The sequence below is a fragment of the Semicossyphus pulcher genome, unplaced genomic scaffold (genome assembly GCF_022749685.1).
Source record: "Semicossyphus pulcher isolate SPU_LCO1_2020_fin unplaced genomic scaffold, fSemPul1.0.p SCAF_8, whole genome shotgun sequence".
Lineage (NCBI taxonomy): Eukaryota > Metazoa > Chordata > Actinopteri > Labriformes > Labridae > Semicossyphus > Semicossyphus pulcher.
Window position 1 is genome coordinate 2,095,350 of NW_027211759.1, and position 6,000 is coordinate 2,101,349.

The window sequence follows — 6,000 nt, forward strand, 5'->3', positions numbered from 1 at the left end:
GAGCGCTCAGATAAGACGCCGTAAGTTATTGGATTTTTTTTTTTGAACTAACACATTCAGTTTAATCAACATGAATTATAATGTATGTGAAGTCAGCATCATGTGAGGGATAAAGCTGATGCACATTAAAACAGCCACTGAATAATATTTAATCTGTTTGATATTTAAAATCTGACTGAAGTGAGGTTCAGCCATGAGCCTGTTCTGCCTGAGCAGCACCTTTGAATGATGTTCTGGTATTTTATTTTTAACTGCTTCCATGTATGTTTTTCTCTCCCGCTGGATTGCTCCTAAATTAATATAAATTTTAGCTTCCGGTCGTGATTAAGTATTAAATAAATAGACCAGTTCAAACTTGCGCATTTACTCGAGCAGCAGTTTCTTCCCACGCCGCTTCTCTCTCTTTTGCAGCAGCAGCCGTGTTACTTTATGTTTCTAAAAACGTGCTCGTATTCGCTGAACGCCCGCGTGATGATTTCGAGCTCCACTGGTGTGACGTAGGAGGACCTCTTTTTGTGTACCGTTGCCATGGTGACTCGTGGTATCGGGGCTCCATTAATGCTGGCTTTTTATAGTCAGCGTGCTCGCACTTCACCTCGGCTGAACCTACTCAGAGTTGATTGAACTAACTCTGATCAGCTGTTCTGAAACCAAAAAAACAGCGAATTTGAACTCAGAGTAAGTCCAGCCACAGTCCGGGGTTAGACTGAGGCTTTGTTGAACCTCCTTTCTGAAACGGACCCCTGGTTGCTCACACCTGGGGATGAAGCACTGATGGTTAACGTCACAGCCGTTAGCTTTCTTTTAAAGCTTTTATTTCTATATTTTTGTTCCTTTTTTTGTCTGCAGGTTTGTTAGAAGCTACGCACACAACTCACCTCCACAGCTTCTCTTTGTATCAGTGACTCTAACAAGTCATTCTCTTGTAACAAAGCTAAGCTCCATTTACAGAGACGTTCTTCCAATCAGAGCTGAGTCACGAACACTTTATCTGTATGTTTGAGCTGTTTCTGCAGAAATGAGAAGAAAAAGCTCATCTGAGTTTGTTTCTGTGAGTTTGTGTTTGATGAATCTCTGCTGTCTCACAGTTTGGACATTAAGTGTAAATGCCGTTGCATAATAAGCTATGTTCATGATAATTAATTCATAATTGATTCACAATTGATTTGACCACAATTTAAATAAATAAATAAATAGATGACTAGTTAATTCATTTGATGTGAAGTTAAAATCTGAATCTGATGTGGTTATATTTGTTTGTATCACACAGTACAGGAACATAGTGAGTGCATTGGTCCGTTGTTGATATGTTTCTGTATAGGAACTCAAGTTTTCTCTGTTACCTCTACGACCTAATCAGTAGATGCACCGGACATTGAAAACGTGAGCAGGTGTCGTACATGAGGCTCTGCTACACTGAAATCGAGGTCACATTTATCTACGTCTGAACTCAAAGCGGACGGTCAAAAGGACCTTATTAAGGATTATTCAGGATTCTGCAACCTCTTTCCACGACAAGCGGCCAACGAGGTGTTTTTGTTTCACTATTTCTGTCTCTGTTTTATCTTTATAAATGTCATTTTGTCCAGGATTTGTTTCATGCTAGGTCATGTGCTGTATAAGTTGGTGGTGCGTCTGTATTATGTTTATTCAGTTATAGTTCTCACGGCGTGATGAAGGCGTGATGATATTACAAAGGTGGATTCATCAAAGAAACATGCCCAAGAAATAAACGCCCGCTTTTAAAGAGCCGACCTGTGTCTGTGTGTGGTGAACAGAGCTACATTAGGTCCTGTAAATGGATGGATGGATAGATAATGCACGATGTTGTTAGCATCTTCTGTTGATCACTGATGAACCTTTTGTCCCGTCTCTGACTGTCTGACATGTTGAAACAGATGAATTTCCCTCAACGCAGGAAGTTTATCTTCTCTTCTTTTCTACACTCCTTGTTTCCTGAGTTAAAGTGCGCACACACATTTATTACCTTTTAAAAATATGAACTTTTTGAGCTTTAAGTTTTTGCACCAACAGCATCAAGAAGAGAAGAGGAGCTGCAGGAGGAGGTGCTGCAGGAGGAGGTGCTGGGCGTGTGTCCTCAGCTCTCTCAGGTTCTCCTCCATGTCTCTTCTCGCCTGCAGCTGCTGATCTTTGATCTGTTTTCTCGTTTATATTTGTTCTGTCCTTTTTTCTTTTAACTTCATTTTTCTTCATACATGACACATAAAGATGAAGTCGAACAAACTGAAGCAGTTCAGACACTTTGAGCCTCAATAATAGCCTCAGTTTGACACGTTGAACACGTGCAGAAACAACAACAACAACAACAACAACAACAACAACAACAACAACAACAACAACAACAACAACAGCAGCTCAAATACTGATCAGGGCATAAAACAGGGATTCACTTTGTGTTGATGTTTATTTGATGTTTATTGTTTTAAACATCTTTTTAAATCATTGCAGTCGTCACTGTCATCATGAGGCCGGACGCTCTCTCAGCTGCAGGAGGAGGTGCAGGATGCATGTCTGCAGCTCTCTGGTTCATCCCGTGTGCAGCTGCTGGATCTCCTCCTGCAGGACGTCTGCTCGTCTCTGCTGATGAAGACAATCAACACGGTGACGTCAGCAAACCCGATGAAGACTTTTTAGCGTCTCACACTCATGAGGAGGAGCAGCGGGGCTGAAGATGGAGCAGGCAGAGGTCACTGAGGTCACTGAGGGCAGAGCAACATACTGATCAGAGGAGAGTTCGACACACAGACAGGACAACATGAAATGTTTTATGAGACTCTGTAGTGTAGCAGAGGAAACACGTACTTTGCTGGGATCAGGAGGCTTTCAGGGCGTCACTGTCAGGAAGTGACCCGAGGAGCAGGAGGCAGGACTGTTTCCAGACTCAGCAGCAGAGAAGAAGAACAGGATCAACTGTCAGGTTCGGCCCTGGTCTGTTTTTAGACCATCTCTTGGACCAGTCGAGTCTCAGGAGCAGCAGAGACATGACGCTTTGTGATGATGCTTTGTGGTTGATGTCAGCAGCCAGGAAAGACCTCAACTTATGCTGTGGTCGGGTTCATGTTTAGGAGGCAACAGACATTTAGTCGACTGAAGCAGGAGGCAGGACTGTTTCAAGGCGGTTCTCAGCAGCAGAGAAGAAGAACAGCTCAACTGTCAGGTTCGGCCCTGGTCTGTTTTTAGACCATCTCTTGGACCAGTCGAGTCTCAGGAGCAGCAGAGACATGACGCTTTGTGATGATGCTTTGTGGTTGCTCATGCAGGCAGACTGTTTCAGCAGAGGAGAATGTTGAGAGCAGTTTGAGAGCAGAAGGACGGCAGCTGGGATCAGAAGGACGGTGTGGGAGGAGCTGAGGACGTCTCGAGCTGAGGTTTTTCAGGTTTTAAGCTGCTGAGCCGACTGAAGATACAATCAGGGGGGCGATATGGAGCTGGAGGACTCATTGGAAGCTGTGGCCATCTTTGTGTCAGAGGTCACTGATGTTGTGCATGATAGAAAGTTATCAGCAGTGTTTACAGCAGGGAGACAGATTAAGATAAATGCTGGAGGAGGTCGAGGACATTTAGTCGCAGTGAGCCAGTCTCAAGGCTCGCTCAGCTGAGAGGACGATTGGATCAGGAGTCAGCAGACGAAGGAGAGGTTCAGGGCAGGAGGTTTGTGCAGGAGGAGTTCGAGGAGGTTTTTTTGCAAACAGATGACTGAGCGAGCAGAGGGAGGGCTTTGTCCTGTTTTTTTTTATCAGCAAGTGAGAAGGACAGGAACGCCTGTGGTTGCCAGGTGGACGGAGACAAACAGGAGGGACAGAGAAGTTGACAACGAGGCTTTGATTTGTTTCTTTCGGGTGCAGCGGAGACGTTTTAGTCACCATGCAGGAGGAGGTTGGCGACATTTAACAGCTAGCTTAGCAGAGACGACTGTTGAGTTGAAGAACAGCAACTTCTGTGGCTGCAGAGGCGGACGGTTCGGTGCAGGAGGAGATTGAGGACGTCTTCAACAGGTTTTCTGTAAACTTTAAGATGACTGAGGGAGCAGAGGGAGGTCTTTGTCCAGGTTTTTAACAGCAGAGGAGAATCACCAGCACTTTTATTAGCGGGCTAGAAGGAGCTGAACCTCTGTGGTCGCTCAAGTGAGAGTTGAGCGACCAATGTGAGGCAGGTTTTTGTGCAGACCGCAGACACAGGTGGGCAGTGAAGGAGGGAAAGTTGAACGATGGAGAGGAGTAGGAGGACGAGGAGGGAGAGACTTTAGAGGAGGTGCACAGCGGCTAGGCTGCAAGTTACATTTCATCTCCAGACAGCACGTCTTTTAACCTCAACATGACCTTTATTTAACCTCAACATGACCTTTATTTAACCTCAGCCTGACCTTTGTTTAACCTCAGCATGACCTTTATTTAACCTAAGCGTGACCTTTATTTAACCTCAGCGTGACCTTTATTTAACCTTGGCATGGCCTTTATTTAACCTCAGCATGACCTGCCTTTATTTTTCGATCATCTCATCCTGACCTCTGACCTCTGACCTAAACTTAACCGTACAAGTGAGGGATGAGGGAAGCCTTTATTTCATGCAGTCAGTCCTTATGTTCTGCTGCTGCAGTGTGTAGCTGTGTGTGCGTTTGCCTCACACGTGACAGATGACTGCTTTGAGCTCGTGTGTGTCGGCTGAAGGAGGCTGAATCTGTTTTTACCTTCTGACTCCACATTTTATTACATGTGTCGTCTGTCTCTTTCTATTGAGGCCCTGAGTGTTACTTTGGGCTCATAGTGTATTTTCCAGAGCTGTCTTTATTTATGCATGTGTACCAGCAGTAGTGTTAATAATAGTAGTGATAGTGTAAGCTGTGATTATAAAGTTACAGACTGAGATGGTAGGATAACCCTGTCAGGCTGAATCTGCATGTGTTCACATTAGAGCACTTTTTCATCCTTTAAATATCATGTAAGTGTTCGAGCTGTGACGATAATTCTCAAATAAAGTCTCAGGTCCTCTTATTTATTATCAGTGTTTTAAATATTAGGGGGTCAGAGCATGAAGAGAGCGTATCAGAGAGCAGTGATGGGGTTTCTCTCCCTGTCCCAGGTATCAATAAACCTGCACCTCTCGAGGCCGGAGCACAAACTGCATCCTCCTCACACTGCATCTTTCTCCCCTGTGGGAGTTTCTCGGCAGTATTTCTACATCTTTCTCCCCTGTGGGAGTTTCTCGGCAGTATTTCTACATCTTTCTCCCCTGTGGGACTTTCTCGGCAGTATTTCTACATCTTTCTCCCCTGTGGGAGTTTCTCTGCAGTATTTCTACATCTTTCTCCCCTGTGGGAGTTTCTCGGCAGTATTTCTACATCTTTCTCCCCTGTGGGACTTTCTCGGCAGTATTTCTACATCTTTCTCCCCTGTGGGAGTTTCTCGGCAGTATTTCTACATCTTTCTCCCCTGTGGGAGTTTCTCGGCAGTATTTCCACGTCGGGTGTTCATGTTTCAGAACGTGTGACGTGCTGCTGCTCACTGTGCCTGCTCACAGTGGCCTTCAGGTCGAGTATTCGTGACTGTGCCTGTCTTAGGTCGTCCCGAGGGTCAGGGGGATCTTACCCGTCCTAGGCGACCTAGCCTTCCCTACTCGCCTCTTTAATGTGTGATATTCACAACTGGAAATATCGACAGCAGCTTTAAGGAAAGTCTGAGCAAGCTGGCCCTGATCGGTGCAGAATCAATCCTTCTGGGACTCTGGATTCTCCCCAGTGCCTCCTTTACTCTCTTCAGGCTCCTGAACTGGTTAAAGTCCAGTTTCTAAGCATGTCATGCTGTGACACACATCAGTCCTCTTATTGTCTCAGAGGACTGTATCAGTGTGTGTCCCTCTGTGTGTAGGCTTCAGACCTGGACTGATGAAGAGGATGAAGAGCTGAAACATGAGACTCACATGCAGATTCCCCCGCAGAGCTACGACCTGCTCTGTGCACGTGTGTCAGTCGGGTTCAGTTTA